The sequence below is a fragment of the Pan troglodytes genome, chromosome 5 (assembly GCF_028858775.2).
Source record: "Pan troglodytes isolate AG18354 chromosome 5, NHGRI_mPanTro3-v2.0_pri, whole genome shotgun sequence".
Taxonomy (NCBI): domain Eukaryota; kingdom Metazoa; phylum Chordata; class Mammalia; order Primates; family Hominidae; genus Pan; species Pan troglodytes.
The window spans coordinates 26,101,705-26,119,738 of NC_072403.2; the positions used below are offsets into that span (position 1 = coordinate 26,101,705).

Consider the following 18,034-nt stretch of genomic DNA (forward strand, 5'->3'; position numbering starts at 1 on the left):
GCAGAGGTTGTAGTGAGCTGAGATTGCACCACTGCACTCCAGCCTGGGCAACAGAGCAAGACTTCATCTCAAAATAAAAATAAAATAAAATAAGATAAAAAATAAAATAGAAAAGTTGACCTTATTGAATTTCACCTTTCCAAAAAACCTGTCCTCACCACTGCCCACCTTCACTTTCTATCTTGACAGACAGAGAAGCGACTTGTGAGCCTGTCCTGCATGATTTGCTCATATCTTTTCATCTAGACTGAATGAACAGCCAATGAACACACACAAACACAAAATGTATATAGAAAAAGAATCACCTTAGCAAGGTTCAAGACTCACATTCCCTAAGACTGGTACTAAACCCATTGTTTTACTCTTGCAAAATGCAGGACTTACATCAATGTCTCATTTTAAACTGGCATCCAATAAACAAGAGCATTCCTCAAATTCAAGGTGTGACACTGAAGATCTATAAATGGTGACACAGCCCTGCATTCAACATCCAATGGCAACTGGAAAGTCCAAAAGTTATAATAAGTGACAGATCACATGTTCTTTCATTCTCACAGCCCAGCCTGCAGCCACAACAGAACTCAGGAAAGTGGCTACAGGGAAATTTCCTGCATTCTTTTTGATTTGGCCAGAATTATTGAGCATGTGCACATGAGGAATGATTTGGAGGATGGATCGTGGTTCTCACGAGTGTAGTCCCCCGACCAACAGCATCCACGTCCCCTTGGAAACTTGTTAGAAATGCACACTCTTGGGGCCCACGCTAGACCTACTGAATTAGACATTTCCTAGGCAGGATCTGCCAATTTTTGTTCTAACCACCCCCAACACCCAGTTGATTTTGATGCACACTCAAGTTTGAGAACCACAGGGATAGAAGAGAAACAAGGTATGTTCCCTCCCTTCAAGGATCTTATCATCTAACTGGGGAAACAACACGATTAACCTAAAAGTAATTGTGAAATAACAGTAAGACACTGTCTCTACCCTCAAATCAAGAAGAGAAGACTTACATGCTCTGGGCTTTGATTCCTTTATTTCTAAAATGTGTGCTTTGGGGGAATTGGTGTCTAACATCTCTTCCAGGTCTAATGGTCTCTGATTCTATATCTAACCTGTGTTTTAAAAAAAAAATTAATTGGGAGGCCAATAGGCTGAGATGGTTCCAGTGCCTTGGGTTCCCACATAAGCAAGCCAAAACCTAATTCAGACGGAATAGTTATAGCCCAGAAAAACAAGCTTGGCCAATCAGAAACTACCAACTAAGCTCCAACTAGAGGCTTCACCAATCAGAAACTACCTACTAAACTCTAACTAGAGACTTTACCAATCAGGAACCACCAAATAACCTCTAAGTAAGAGCTATCCACTTTAACTCATCAAATATTTTCTTGGGTTTTGCTTGTTTGAACACCTTATAAAAGTTTTCCCCAATCCCTTTTGGAGGAGCCCAAAGTGCTTGCAGTCTGGTGTTGCCTGACTCATGAACCACTGAATGTTCAAATAAATGCTTTAAAATTTTAGGGCCCAGCGTGGTGGCTCACGCCTGTAATCCCAGCACTTTGGGAGGCCGAGGCGGGCAGATCACGAGGTCAGGAGATGGAGACCATCCTGGTTAACACGGTGAAACCCCGTCTCTACTAAAAAAAATACAAAAAATTAGCCGGGCGTGGTGGTGGGCACCTGTAGTCCCAGCTACTCGGGAGGCTGAGGCAGGAGAATGGCGCGAACCTGGGAGGCGGAGCTTGCAGTGAGCCGAGATCGCGCCACTGCACTCCAGCCTGGGCGACAGGGCGAGACTCCCTCTCAAAAAAAAAAAAAAAATTTAATGTGTATAAGTTTATCTTTTTACACCAGAATCCTTTCCTTGACTGTTCATGGTAAATGCCTAAACTCAAGACTTCATCATGGATTAAAAGCTGCCCTGTATGTACAGACTCAACCTGCTCCACCACCCTCTCCCCAGGAGGGAATCCTGGATGGCCAGCGGAGTGCTCCATGGCAAACTGCTCTAAAGCAAAAGTAGAAACACACAACACCACCACGTAGTTCTAGTAGGAGGGTTCTAGCAGATATAGGATTGCTTTTCAGTGACCATACGTGTACATCTTATAAGGTACAGGCTGAACCAGACTGAGATACCACTTCACAGCTGTTAGTATGGCTATTATATATTTTTATAAACCAAACAGAAAATAGTAAGTATTCACAGAGATGTGAAAACATTTGAACCCATGTGCACTCCTAATGGGAATGTGATTTGGCTCTCTGTTTGTCTGTTATTGGTGTATAAGAATGCCTGTGATTTTTGCACATTGATTTTGTATCCTGAAACTTTGCTGAAGTTGCCTATCAGCTTAAGGAGATTTTGGGCTGAGCAATGGCAACAAAAGCCAAAATTGACAAATGGGATCTAATTAAACTAAAGAGCTTCTGCACAGCAAAAGAAACTACCATTGGAGTTAACAGGCAACCTACAGAATGGGAGAAACTTTTTACAATAGAAAAGTATGCCATCATTAAAAACAGGTATTATAGGCTGGGCACAATGACCCATGCCTACAATCCCAGCACTCCGGGAGGCTGAGGTGAGAGGACTGCTTGACACCAGGAGTTTGAGACCAGCCTGAACAACACAGCAAGAACCCCATCCCCCCACAAAAATAAAAAATAAAAAAATTAGCTGGGCATGATAGTGAAAGCCTGTAATCCTAGTTACTCAGGAGGCTGAGGCAGGAGGATTGCTTAAGCCTGCAGTTCAAGGTTATGGAGAGCTATGATCATGCCACTGCGCTCCAGCCTGCACAACAGAGACCTTGTTTCTTTAATTTAAAAAATGGGCAGTTTATAAAGTACCTGCCATAAAATGAAAAACATTTGAGATAACTAATGAATAAGAGAATATAAAAGTATATGTATATTTACAACTATGTAAAAAAGGCAGCATATAGAAAATGTTGCAAAAATAACGTGTAAAATGGAATACGACTATTTTATCAGGATGGCAGGAATCTAGGCAAATTTTTTTGTAAATTATTTTCATCATTTGGAAAGGTAAAATTACATGTAGAATTGCCCACACATTCCCTGCACTACCTACGCACACTCACATACACAAACAGTGATACTCTAAGGAACTCATAATGCTTATGACTGGTATCCCCAAAACATCCTCATTTCATACTACTTACTCTATCCTCAGTGTTGCAATTATTAGCACCCACTACAAATAAAGTTTAGGGAGGAGTTGGGCATAAATGGAAGACGTTACACTGTAAAAAAAAAAAAAACTCATCTTAAAGAAAAAAGACACTTTTTATAGACAGCAAAAGAAACAACGTATAACAGTTAACAGTAACAAAAGTAACAGTCAAGAGTAACAACGTGGGTGGCCAAAGAAAATGAAAACATGAGCCAGCCCGCAGTGGCTCATGCCTGTAATCCCAGAACTTTGGGAGGCCAAGGCGTGCGGATCAGCTGAGGTCAGGAGTTTGAGACCAGCCTGGCCAACATGACGAAACCCTGTCTCTACTAAAAACACAAAAATTAGCCAGGCGTGGAGGCATGCACCTGTAGTCCCAGCTACTCGGGAGGCTGAGGCAGGAGAATCGCTGGAAGCTGGCAGACAGAGGTTACAGTGAGGCAAGATCATATCACTGCACTCCAGCCTGGGTGACAGAGCAAGACTCTGGCTCAAAAAAAAAAAAAGAAAAAAAAAGGAAGAAAATGAAAATATGTACCATGATTACTGGCCTAAAAACAACCACATTAACCAACAGAATAGGACAGAGAGTCCACAGATAAGCCTACTCTTCTATGTCCGTTGATTTTTGACAAAGATATGAAGAACACCCAATGTGAAGAGGATAGTCTTTCAATAAATGGTGTTGGCAAAACTGTATAACCACATACAGAAGAATGAAAATGGACTTTCATCTCATCCCTTATATAAGAATCAACTCAAAATGGATTAAAGGCTGAAATGTAAGACCTGAAACTATAAAACTGCTAGAAGAAAACATAGGTGAAAACTACATGACACAGGACACTGGGCAGTGATCTCTTGGATTTAACGCCAAAAGCACAGGCAACAAAAGCAAAAATAGGTAAATGAAAGCACACCAAACTAAAACAGCTTCTGTGCAACAAAGGAAAAAATTAACAGAGTAAAGAGACAACCCACAGATTGGAAGGAAATATTTGCACATCATAAGGGGCTCATATTCAAAATATACAAAGAATTCTAACTGCTTAATAACAAGAAAATAAATAATTCTAATTACCAATGGGCAAAGGATCTGAATAGACCTTTCTCAAAAGAAGACATACAAATGGCCAGCAGATACGTGCAGAAATGCTCAACATCTCTAATCATCAGAAACATGCACATTAAAACCACAATGAGACAACACCTCACGTGTGTTAGAATGACAATTATCAAAAAGATGAAAGATAACAAGTGCTTGGAGAGCTTGTGGAGAAAAGGGAACGCCAGCACACTGTCAGGAGAAATGTAAATCAGTACAGCCATTATGGAAAACGGTATGGAAGTTCCTCAAAAAACTACAACTAGAATTTGCCACATGATCCAGCAATCACACTTTTGGGTATATGCCCGAAGAAACTGAAATCAGTATGTTGAAGAAACATCTGCACTCCCACGCTCACTGCAATTCTAATTCAGGGTTCCCCAACCCCCAGGCCACGGACCAGTACTGGTCAATGGCCTGTGAGGAACCAGGCCACACAGCAGAAGGTGAGTGGCAGGTGACCGAGAGAAGCTTCATCTGTATTTACACCACTCTCCATCACCTGCATTACCATCTGAACTCCACCTCCTGTCAGATCAGCAGCAGCATTAGATTCTCATAGGAGTGCACACCCTATGAGAACTATAGCCAAGATATGGAAGCAACCTAAGTGCCATCAAGGGATGAATGGATTTTTAAAATGTAGTATAGATGCACAATGGAATACTACTCAGCCTTTAAAAAGCAGGAAGTTCTGTCATTTGCGACAACATGATACACCTAGAAGACATTGTGTTAAATGACATAAGCCAGGCACAGAGAGACAAATACCATACGATCTTAAATGCATGTGGAATCTAAAAAAGTCGAAAAAGCAGAGAGTTTAACAGTGTTTACCAGAGGCTGGGGGTGGAAGGAAGTAGAGGAAGAAAGGGGAGACATTGATCAATGGGTATGAAGTTACTGTTTGAGGTGATAGGTTATGTTAATTAGCCTGATTTGATCCTTCCACAATACACACATGTATGAAAACATCACATTGTACCCTATAAACATATACATTATTTGTCAATTAAAAATAAAATAAAACTTACAAAACATACGTATCATGATGTTCCTTAATAAACCCTTCACATTTAAAAGGAATATATACAAAGTTTACTTTTCTACTGATCCACTCCCTCCAGAGCAGCAAATAAAGTGGCATTTTCATTCATGACATCCAGCAATGTGTTCTCAACAATTAAAGTATTGTGTGGGCCTTTATGCATGAGGGGACAGTAGAGCACAGCTATTTTGATCAGATTCCTATAAACAAGCAAGACTGACATAGCTCAGATTCAGCAAAAGCTCAATTTCCACAGCTCTTGCAAGATTTCAAAGTCGCCGCAAAGAAATAAAACACATGCCCAAGTGTTTGACTTCTTATTTCATCAAACCACAATCAAACTGTGCTACAATTTTCCAACACAAGTCTTAAATCTACTCTAATGTGCTGCTAGAAAGACATTATTTGGGGATTTCTGTTCCATGGCCTTCATACTCTTCCAACAAAACAGCACACTTTGCCAGGAATTAAAAACACTGCCTTTCTCCTAACCAAGAGATGCAAACAGGCTATTTTTAACAAACAGCAAATATTAACGGTCCAAAAGTATTTCCCCTACTGCAGTGGTTTACCGGTGGCTCACCAATGAGCAACAGGCAACTGTCCAGGCCTGGAATGTCAAGTGTAACAAACTAAAAAGCTTCTGTACAACAAAGGAAAAAATTAACAGAGTGAAGAGACAACCCACAGATTGGGAGAAAATATTTGCAAATCATAAGGGGCTCATATTCAAAATATGCAAAGAACTCCAACTGCTTAATAACAAGAAAATAAACACTCGGCAACACTGCCTTACACGCTCCAAGGCAAAACCAATCAAGTTAAACAATTCCTTATTTAATGGTAAGCCATTCTTCCACCACAAACAGTACTCTTTTGCATTGCCCCCTACAAATAAATGTAGCTGGGAAAGAGTACTAAAAATGCTATTCCTTCCTGTACCACAGAACAAAAAGTGACTGTAGAATACCCTTGATTTACTTTACACTTTCAAAGGGATCCTTTGTTACACTTTCATTCCACACTCCTCAGAATGTCAGCAGGAAGTATTTTTAAATCTCTAAAGAGCCTTCTTTTTCCCAGTTTGTGGATAAGCAAATATTACTTAAGATTGATAATCAATGTACACAATTTATTGCCCAAAAGACCTCTAATTCAGGGGTTCCCAACCCCCCGGGCCACAGACCAGTACTGGTCCATGGCCTGTTAGGAACCAGGCCACACAGCAGAAGGTGAGTGGCAGGTGACTGAGAGAAGCTTCATCTGTATTTACAGTCACTCCCCATCGCTTGCATTACCACATGAACTCCACCTCCTGTCAGATCAGCAGCAGCATTAGATTCTCATAGGAGTGCAAACCCTATGGTGAACCATGCATGCCAGGGATGTAGGCTGCCAGTCCTTATAAGAATCGAATGCCTTACGATCTGTCACTGTCTCCCATCACTCCCAGATGGGACCATCTAGTTGCAGGAAAACAAGCTCAGGGCTCCCTCTGATTCTACATTATGGTGAGTTGTATAATTATTTCATTATATATTACAATGTAATAAGAATAGAAATAAAGTGCACTATAAATGTAATGAGCTTGAATAATTCTGAAATCATCCCCATCCCCCACCCCCACTCCATGGAAAAATTGTCTTCAACAAAACCAGTCCCTGCTGCCAAAAAGGTTGGGGACTGCTGCTCTAATTGATATTGTGTCTCATCATAACAATAAATGCCGTTTATCCAGTGCCTACCATGTGTTGGGCACAGTGATAAACCTTCCATAAATGACTCCACTGAAGCCTTCCCACACCTAAGGAAATAGCTCACTCCCACTTTACACAGGAGGAAAATGAAGAACAAAACGGTTAAGTGCATGGCGCAAGTCACAAAGTCAGGGAGTGGTAGAGCCAGGGTTTCAAATGCAGCCTGAGTTCTCTCGTGGTATATTCCCCTGCTTCACTTTAACTCCCAACATTCTCCCCAGAAATAATAGCACTCAGGGAGAACTTAGTAGTGGCCTGTATTCATTTTCTAGGGCTGCCACGACAAAATACCAAAAACTGGAGGGTGGGGTGGGGGGCAAAAAACAACAGAAATTTATTTTCTCCCAGTTCAGGAGGCTGGTATCTGAGATTGAGGGTGTCGGCAGGGTTGGTTTCTTCTGAGACCTCTGTCCTTGGCTCCAGATGGCCGTCTTCTCCCTGTGTCTTCCCTGTGTGTGTGTCTGTGTCCTCAGGATACCGGTCATGTTGGATTAGGACCCACTGTAATGACTTTCTTCACTACTAAGTTATTAATAACTTAATGACTGCTTTGAAAGCCCTGTCTCAAATACATTCAGGGACTCGGGGTTTAGGACTTCAACATTTAAATTTTGGGGGAACACATTTGGCCCACAACACTGCCCAATAAAAATCCTCTACTCAAACCCACAGAATGAAACACACTTCATTTTCTTTGCACCTATAGCTAGGAAGCAGGTAAGACTCAAAGCAAAGGCTGCGTGGGATGCTGGGAGCCTCGGAGCTTCCCATCTGCCTGGAGGTGCCTCAGCCACTACAAACAGCACCAGAGAGGGTTCTCCCAGCTCCTGTGTGTGTCAGGAGCTTGTTAACCTATAATGGGTACAGTGGGCTTACACATGTTGAGAAAGTTCATTATCCTTTGACCTTTGTTTAAAACATACAAGTTTTAAAGCAATAATAATCAGCATTTATTAAACACTTATTATGTGCTGGAGTCTCCACAAATGTTGGCTGTTATTCTGCATGCTTCACATCTACTATCTCATTTAATCTTCTTGACAACTCTCAATGTGCTACTGACAAAACTCGCACAAAGTCAATGGCCCCAAAACCCTCAGCTGTAGGGCAGCTCCATTAGTCAAACTGAGAGGCTTAGGTTGCCTGCAGTGGCCTCTCAAGATCTCATTCTTGTACAAGGGAAAATTTGAATTAAACTGATAGAGCTGAAAGTCCTTTCCAACAACTGTTCTTTGAGGCATGTGTAAACCCTCTGTCTGTAGTTTGTATAGTCATGAACCAAGCTTCTTTCCATCAGTGCAGGGTACATCCTCCAGTCCCTCTAGAATGGGATAATCCCTCCTTTAATGCTCAGAGAAAGAGTCCTTATACACTTGGTTAGAGATTAAATTGTACAGGGAGACTTTTGGCTTACCTTATTTTGCAAATATCATGTCACATGGATTAGTTATGATTTAGAACGAAAGCCCTTTAAAAACTTACTCCAATGGCTAAAAGGTGGAAAACGATTGTGCTGTCTCTTTAGGCTTCGAGGCAAGAAAAAATCCTGAAGTACATAGGTGATATCTACGTATTTCAGCCTGCCTCCTATCCCATAAATCAAATCCTTATAATCCTTGGCCCAGCAGGCAGGGAAGACTGTATAAAACTCAGGACCATTTAGGACTCTTAAAAAACCCTGTCCACAAGCACGCTGTTACTCCCCACCTCTGGAAATAAAACATTCCCATTAAATTCCACTGTTAACCAGTTAAAAATGTTAATATTATTCATACTTTATTGTTAATAATATCAACATTGGCTAGCATTAATGTGCTGCTGACTACCTCCCAGGAACTGTTTTCATTCCTTCTGCCTGTATAATTCCTTTTATCTTGACAACTTTTGATGTGCTTTGAGGCTTCCATTTTACAGATATGGAAATTCAGTCATGGAGAGGTTAGAAAATTTACCCAAAATCATACACTCAGTCAGTGGCAACACTGGAATTTAATCTCAGGGAGTCTGGTTCTACTCAGGCACAACCTTCTCGCATGATTCAATATCTCACTTTCCAGATGAAGAAACTGGAGCCCTGAGCCAGTACGTGACCTGGCCTGGGTCACACAGCCTCTGAACATTAGAGTTAAGACCAGAACTCAGGTGTCCTGACTCCAGTCCAGCATGCCTTGTGATGATTCCCCAGCAGCCCTGGAGGTGGGGTGGGAGAAAATTGGGGTACAGAGGGTCAGAAGGGGCCCATCTAGAAATAAGAGCCTGAGTACAGAATTCTGGGCCTCCATAAGGAGTGAGGGGCACACACTGCTGAAGGGACCCCACTGAATAAGGAGGTGGAATGTTAGGGGGTGATTTTACAACCTTGACCGGGGCCCGGGATGTCAAGTTTTATACAGATAGAGATCACTACCAATGGCATGTTTGTATGTGCATGTGTCTGAATAATGTGTGTGCATTATATATATTTTTAATATGTGTATATATTATGTACATAATATATACTTATGTTTACTATATAATGTGTATGTGTGTATAAAATCTATATATAATACAAATATATGTATTTAATATAGAATCTATGTGCATGTACACACACACACACACACACACAAACACACCCCATATATATGTAACCTGAAATTTTTCCTGTGGCTCAGGTCCACCCAGTTGGGCCTGGAGTCACCTTCTTTCAGTCTGGTTCCATCATGAAAAGTAACCTCAAATAAGAGACTTACAAGGTTAAGTGGGTATGTGGGATACTAATAACATCTACCCTACCAGATTGTGGTGGGCACTAAATGGAACGTGAAAGTACTACAAAAGTACTTTATATACTACTTTAAAAGAACTATAAAGCTTCACAAGTATTAGATAGGCTACAAAGTGTACAGTAGCTAACTAGCAGGACCTCTCAAGATAGCAGCTGTCAACACTGGAATCAACCAAAGATCTGTTTTTCTGAAAAATTAAAATTTAAAATGACTAATTTTAGAATCCTAATCCAGATCAGAATTTGTGGGGGGTTGGGGGATAAGGCATCTTTTAAAAAAATTTTTTCTTAAGTTCCAAGGTGATTTTAATATTCAGCCAGGGCTGAGATCCACAGCTTCAACTTATAATGCCAACCGGGAAGAAAGAGGCAGCTTAACGAGTGTATGTTAGAGTACAGACAGTCCCTGACTTATTTATGATGGTTCGACTTATGATTTTTCGACTTTAAGATGGTGTGAAAGTGACTTGCATTCAGTAGAAACCGAACTTTGAGTAGCCATATGACCATTCTGTTTTTCACTCTCAGTACAGTATTCAACAAATTACATGAGATACTCAACACTTTATTATAAAATAGGCTTTGTGATAGATTATTGCCTAACTGTAGTGCTCTGAGCATATTTCAGATAGGGTAGGCTAAGCTATGATATTGATAGGTTGGGCATATTAAATGCATTGTTTGATTTTTCTGATATTTTCAACTTAGAGTGGGTTTTTTAGGATGTAACTCCATTGTAAGTTGAGGAGCATCTGTAATTAAAGATTTAAATCAGGCATAAAATAGACAAGAGAAGCTAAGACTATTAGCAATTATCTGATCCAAGCCCCTCATTTTGTGGGTAAGGAAACTGGTACATAGAGGGGAAAGGTTACTGTGGCCAGATTCTCCTGACTCCGTGGTCCAATCTGCTTCCACTTTGTAAATGGATTCAAAACTACATGTCCAACATTAACTACAACATCTGTATTGCTTGATACTTTTTTGAGAGCTAGTCCACATGTACTGGCTGACAGACTATGACTGCATCTTGGCTCTCTAACATTCCCTTACCACTCCATACACCCTGCTTCATGAACCTGCAGAGGGGCTATGAGAAACATTTGGCACACTGTGTACCCAACTCTACGCAGAAGGCTTAAAAATGAATAGTGGACTGGGTGCAGTGGCTCACACCTGTAATCCTAGCACTTTGGGAGGCTGAGGCAGGTGCATCACTTGAGGTCAGGAGTTCAAGCCCAGCCTTTCCAATATGGTGAAACCCCATCTCTACTAAAAATACAAAAATTAGCCGGGCATGGTGGCACACACCTGTAATCCCAGCTACTCATGAGGCTAAAGCAGGAGAATCGCTTGCACCCAGGAGGCGGAGGCTGCAGTGAGCCGCGATCGTGCCAGTGCACTCCAGCCTGAGCAACAGAGCGAGACTCTGTTTCAAAAAAAAAAAAAAAGAATAGGGAAACCAGTTTGGTTAGAATAGGTAAAAGTCATCTGAGCTAATTAACCCAACATCCTATGTTCCGAAGATGGAATGAAACATATAAGAACTGCAGGTCCTTCTTCCAGGCATCTAGGAGAACTACATACAAATGAAGTCCATTAAAAGAAGCCATAGAGTTCATTTTTTAGCTAATTTCATTTTATTATAAAATTAATGGATGCTCATTTTAAAAAAATGAACAATACAGAGATGTACATGAAAGAAACTCACAGATCCCTCATAATCCCAACCTTCTATATCTAGCATGCATCTTCCTTTTTAACAGATGGAGCATACACTTTAATACTGTTTCCTATATTTACTTTCAAAATCCAAAAAATATACCCATATGCATTGATTTCTCCTTTACTTTATCATAACCATGGTATAAAAACTACACTGTAACTTGTTTTTCATTCAACAAAAGATGGACATCTTTCCAAGTCAACTCATATTGAGCTAGCTTGTACTTTTTAAAGCTGCATAATATTCCACACAGTATGGCAGGTGTGGTGAACTTAGATTTTCATAGAGAGAGGGTTATCTTTACTCCATTCCCTAGGAGGGAAAATACGGAAGGAACATTTCCCCTTTTTCTCCGCCCTAACTCCCTCCCACTCTCCTTCCCAGGGAAGGAGGAATGACTTAATTAGCCAGCTGCTTAATTGAGAAGAGACACTGAGTAGGCCCAGCTCAGGCCTTTGGGGACTTCTCTCTTTGGGAGCCAGCATGCCTTTAGACAAAGGTATCCTCTGTTCTGTGCTCCCTGCACAGAGTTGTTGCACATGTTGTCCTGCCTGGAGTGGTCTTGGAGTGTCTGCTCAGCAGCTTCAGTAATTGGGTGGCCAAATCAGTGTCATTCAAGGATAAAGAAGTAGGAAATCTGCCAGGCGTGATGCTATAATCCCAGCACTTTGGGAGGCCGAGGTGGAAGGATCGTTTGAGCTCAAGAGTTCAAGACCAGCGTGGGCAACAGAGTAAGACCTCATCTCCATGAAAAATTTAAAAAATTACCCAAGCATGGTGACTTGCACCTGTAGTCCTAGCTACTTGAGAGGCTGAGGTGGGAGGATCACTTAAGCCGAGCAGATCAAGGCTGCAGTGAGCTGTGATAGTGTCACTGCACTCCAGCCTGGGTGACAGAGTGAGACCCTGTCATGAATGAATGAAAGAAAAGAAAAAAAGAAAAGAAAAGGGAAAAGGAAAAAGAAAAGAAAAGAAAAGAAAAAAAAAAGAAACCCATTGTGGTCAATCAGCTTTATCATTAATGAAGATAATGATTTGATCTCCCCCGTCTGTCTCTTGGGTCTTATTTCCAAATTGATTCCACATCTAGGAGGAAAGCAGAGTGTTGTCTATTAGTTGCCCGAAACTCCAATACTATGGATGTGACATAATTTACTCAACCGTTCTGCAACTTCCAAGTTATTTTCAGTTTTTTTGCTATTACAAATAGCACCATTGTATCTATATCTTCATGTACTGGTAAATATATGTCTATAAGATAAATTCCTAGCTTGATCTAATAGTACCTATTTTTTAAATTTCATAAATACCACCAGATCACATTCTCCAAAAGTTAAAGCAATGTTTTACTTCCCCCAGTAACATATAAGGGTATGTTCTCCTCACCCTTGCCAGCATAGGGGGCTGTTAATCTGTTAAATCTTTTCAGTGAGATTGTGGAAAACTGGTAGTGCATTAATTTTAATTTGCATTTTCCTTGCTGCTGGTTGAATGCCTTTTCATTTATTACTGGCTTTGGCCAATGAGTTGATTACCCACTGAACTAACGTTTCTAAGTGTTTGTTATAAAAAGGGTGGAGTTACCCAGATGAATTAGATGCACAGATTTTAATCAATGGTAATTGAGAATTGGTATAAAGTTAAAAGAACAAGCTATGAAGTTAGACAGCTTGAGATAAAGTCCCACCCTAATCCCCTAGTTGTACAACCTTAGCCAAATTATTTAGCCTGTCTCCAATTCTTCTTCTATAAAACAGGAACCATGCAACTACTCTCACAGAATTAAGTGAGTTAATACATGTCAAGTGATTAGCACAGTGCCTGTCACAACATGAACTGTACGATGCATGCTAGATATTATTAGTATCTCTTTTGTTCCATCAAACTCTTTACCCAACACAGTGGCAAGGAGAAAAGCTCAAAGTCACTAATTAGAGTTGATGAATTTCCCTGCACATCGTCCAGTAGGAAGCACATAAGATGAAAAGACCTCCCCAGAAACCCTACCTGGCCTACCAGATGCATAATAAGTTCCAACATAGTCAAAGAACGGGTGTGTCCTAAAGCTAAAAACTCAATCAGCCCATCTTCTTTCCCAAATGAGATTTGGGCTGTTAATTGTGCTTTAAAGAGGCCACATTCATTTCTTATTTTTTAATCTCTTCATTATTTATTTTAAAATTCTTAGACATACACATTTGAAATAGTAAAAATTAATCAAAAAATATAAACCCAAGCAGCATGAATCAACTAAACTCTGATACTACAGTGTCATGTTTCTTATTAAAAAGTAACTCTGAAATAGCCAGGCATAATGGCACGTGCCTGTAGTCCCAGCTACTCAGGAGGCTGAGGCAGGAGAATGGCTTGAGCCTGGGAGATGGAGGTTGCAGTGAGCTGAGATCACCCCACTGCCCTCCAGCCTGGGCCACAGAGTCAGACTCAAGAAAGACAGAGACAGAGACAGAGACAGAGACAGACAGACAGAGAGAGAGAGAGAGAGAGAGAGAGAGAGAAGAGGAGAGGAGAGGAGAGGGAAACAGAGAAAGAGAAAGAGAGAGAGAAAGAGAGGGAGAGAAAGAGAGGAAGAGAAGAGAAGAGAAGAGAAGAGAGGAGAGGAGAGGGAAAGAGAGAAAGAGAGAAGGAGAGAAAGAAGAAGAGAGGAGAGGAGGGGAGGGGAGAGAAGGGAAGGAAAAGGAAGGGAGGGAGGGAGGAAGGAAGGGAGGGAGGGAGGGGAGAGGAGGGGAAGGGAAGGGAAAAGGGGGGAGGGGAGGAAGGAAGAGGAGAGGAGAGGAGAAGAGAGGGGAGTGTATTTGGTTGTTTCATATCACTAAGGAGGCAGTAAGTACAAATATCATCAGGGTTTTCCCAATGGGTAAAATAAAGAGGTTAAACAAGGTCATTTAAAGAGAGAGAAGAAAACGATGAAACAGATTCCCAAGTAACATCTTTTCCCAACAACCTATGTTGTCTCCTAAACAACAACAACAAAAACTGTCTTGAACAGTTATTTTCCTGGTGGACTTAGGTAAAAACTTTATCAGTCCAAAGTGATAAAAACGTTATCACTCCATAGCCATATACGCTCTCCTGTATACCAATAATACTACTTGCTATTTAAGATGCTGCCATGAGTAAGATCTCTGGGGACAATGGAAAATGCAGAACCAGGGCTATATTTTCTTATGCAACACCCCAGGGTGTGACCAATTATCTCAGAGTGTGTTGTGAAATTCTCAAAAGTCTCAAAACAAAATTAATTTTAATTTGGTTTAATTTGAAAATAAAACACAATGCCATTTAGCTTTTCCAAAACAGAGATCTTATGGGGCAGGCTGGGATACAGCACAATTGTCACAACTCCAAGAGTGCAGGGACCCAAAGTTTGGTGACCATTGTGCAATGTGGGACTGACGAAATAGGAATATCTGTGATTCTGCCTGGTCCCTAGGAACTGAACTATTTTGAGCTTCTATTATGTAATCACCTTCTCCAAAATATGTGTGTATATTAAAAAGGAAACTCTGATGTGGACCAAGAGTCAAAGTAACTACAATTCTCCGTTAAAAAAAAAAAAAAGAAAAGTAAAGAAAAAGAAAAAACCTTATCCTACCCAACAGCAAACTAGACAACAGTTTTCAAAACCGGGAAACAAGTTACCAATTATAGGTTTTTAAAAACTTAATAATAAACACGTTTTCCTGTGGTGCCTATTAATTCTCCTATCCTCCCATCTCTTGATAATTGTAGGAGGAAAGAAGGGGGAGGGATTTGTATCTTTAAAATTTAACCCCACAGAATCTCTAAAGTTATACTTCATTTTTAACCTCCCTTTGTGCCATAAATGGCAACATATCCCTAACACGCCACAACTACTCCAGCCAAGTCATCGACTATCTCCTTGCTTGCAAAGCCAATGAACAACACCCAGTCTTGGCCTGCCATGATCTCTTGGCAGCCTCTGACACTGCACATTACTCTCTGCTCTTCCTTCTTGAGTCCCTGGCACCACATTCCCACAGCTGTCTTCTCTTACCTCTCTGACCAGGCTTATCCCTCTCCTTTGAGGGCAGTTCCCCTGTTATCCCCCCCTGCAATGATGATGCCCTTCTAGGGGCCATCCCAGGCCAGTGTCTCTGCTATGCCATGTTACATGCCAAGGTAACGTTTCTCGCTCCTATGCCTCCAAATACCATGCCTTCCAAATCTTGATCTCCAGCCCAGATGTCTCTCCTGAAGACATACAGTGAACCCTAAGCATATAGCCCAATGCCTACAGAAATCCTCACTTGCATAAACCATAGACACCTAAATTTCTCTGTCCTTAACACTTCATCATCTTCCTCTTTGACTATTCCTCCTCCAGGTCTCTTAGCTAACGGTGGGGTTGTTCAACAAGCCAGCTGTTCAGGCCAGAAACTAGAGTTGTATCTCCCTCTCTAACACCCCATTAAATAGAATCAATCACCTCATATTATTTCTTTTGCCTCCTAAGTCTATCTTAAATCTATCCATTTCCCTTCATATAGCTACCTGAATTCAGGGCACCATTCATTTCACCCGGACAACATGCCTCTGACTTTGCACAACCCTCCGGCTCCTCCCCCTTAGTCCTTCTGATCTCAGCTTGAAGTCACCTCCTCCAGGAAGCCCTCCCTTCTGCCCAAGTGCAAGATAGGTGATCTGCTGCAGTGCTGTGGGAACACGCTCAGCTTCTGCAGTCACAGCACTTCTCACTCTGTATTGTAATGACCTCTTTACCTGGGCAAAAAACTTCAAGAAGGAGGAAACCATGTCTATCCTTTTCACCAATGCATCCAGAGTGCCTGGCATATATTAGGGTCTCAATATTCTGAATGAATGAATGATATGCTCAGGAGCAAGGGAAATTGGCCAGCATGCTAGGGAAATTTTTAAAATGTAGAAAAAGGAAAGATGAGCAGAGAACAGGTAATAAAGGCCTTGAAAGACCGTGCTTACTCTTTATTCTGTAGGAAATATAGTTTTGGTAACTTCCTGCTGGCAAGGATTTAAAAAAAGAAATACAGTTTCAGGCCTCTACCAGACATTGAGAAAACCTTTACTGAAAGGCTGATGTGTAAGAATGGAATGTTTTAGAGCTATAGGTGACTTCAGTAAAAGTGTTCCTCTCTAATATATAGGTGTCATTTTAATAATCAAAGTTATTTAGGCTGGGTGCAGCGGCTCATGCCTGTAATTCCAGCACTTTGGGAGGCCGAGGCAGAAGGATTGCTTGAGCCCAGGAGTTCAAGACCGGCCTGGGCAACATAGCAAGATGCCATCTCTACAAAAAACTTAAAGAAAAAAAAACAAAAAAAAACTAGCCGGGCATGGTGATGCACACCTGTAGTCCCAGCTACTCAGGAGGCTGAGGCAGGAGGATCACTTGAGCCCGGGAGGTCTAGGCTGCAGTGAGCTATGACTGCACCACTGCACTCCAGCCTGCCAAGACCCTGTCTCAAAAGAATAATAACAATAATAATGATAATAATTTTAAGGTTATTTCATGTACGTCTATTGGAAATGATTAATTCAAACCCAATCTGATTTCCAATCAAATCCTCACTCCCAACTTAATGGAAAACATTATAGCTAACTCCATTTATCCAACCCCAGCAGTATCACTGAAAGCAGAAAATCATTTTACATCCTTATAGAAGAAAAAAGAAGCCAGGCGCAGTGGCTCATGCCTGTAATCCCACTACTTTGAGAGGCCAAGGCGAGATAAATGCTTGAGCCCAGGAGTTGAAGACCAGCCTGGGCAAGAAAGAAAGAACCTGTCTCTACAAAAATTAAAATAATTAGCCAGATGTGGTGCGCTCACCTGTAGTCCCAGCTACTTGGGAAGCTGAGGCAAGAGGATCACTTGAGCCTAGAAGTTCAAGGCAGCTGTGAGCTATGATCACACCACTGTACTCTAGCCTGGGAGGCAGAGTGAGATTCTGTCTCTAAAAAAACAAAAACAAAAACAAAAACAAACAAGAAGAAGAAGAAAAAGAAAAGGAAAAGAGAGAAGATAGTAAGTATAATGTGACTGATAGAAACAACTGTTAAAAATTGATTCCTAGGGGCCAGGTGCAGTGGCTCATGCTTATAATCCCAGCACTTTGGGAGGCTGAGGCAGGCGGATCACGAGGTCAGGAGATTGAGACCAGTCTGGCCAACATGGCAAAACCTCATCTCTACTACAAATACAAAAATTAGCTGGGCATGGTGGTGCCTATAGTCCCAGCTACCCAGGAGGCTGAGGGATGAGAATCTCTTGAATCCAGGAGGTAGAGGTTGCTGTGAGCCATGATTGCACCACCTCACTCCAGCCTGGGCAACAGAGCAAGACTGTCTCAAACAAAGAAACAAACAAACAAAAAATTGTTGATTCCTAGGGATGGCTAAAGTTTCTCATAC

The 18,034-nt window shown here is 41.3% G+C and overlaps 1 protein-coding gene across 3 annotated transcripts in view; it reads right to left on the reverse strand.

Annotated features, from left to right (window-relative positions):
* MBOAT1 (membrane bound O-acyltransferase domain containing 1) overlaps window positions 1-18,034 on the reverse strand; it is a 111,454-nt gene that overhangs the window by 53,282 nt on the left and 40,138 nt on the right. For 2 of the 3 annotated variants that reach the window (XM_063812804.1, XM_063812803.1), the window contains exon 2: window positions 385-500. The exons of the other annotated variant lie outside the window; for it this stretch is intronic. The gene's annotated coding sequence lies outside the window, so the exon portion shown is untranslated. The remainder of the gene's footprint in view (window positions 1-384; window positions 501-18,034) is intronic. 3 annotated transcript variants of the gene reach the window in all.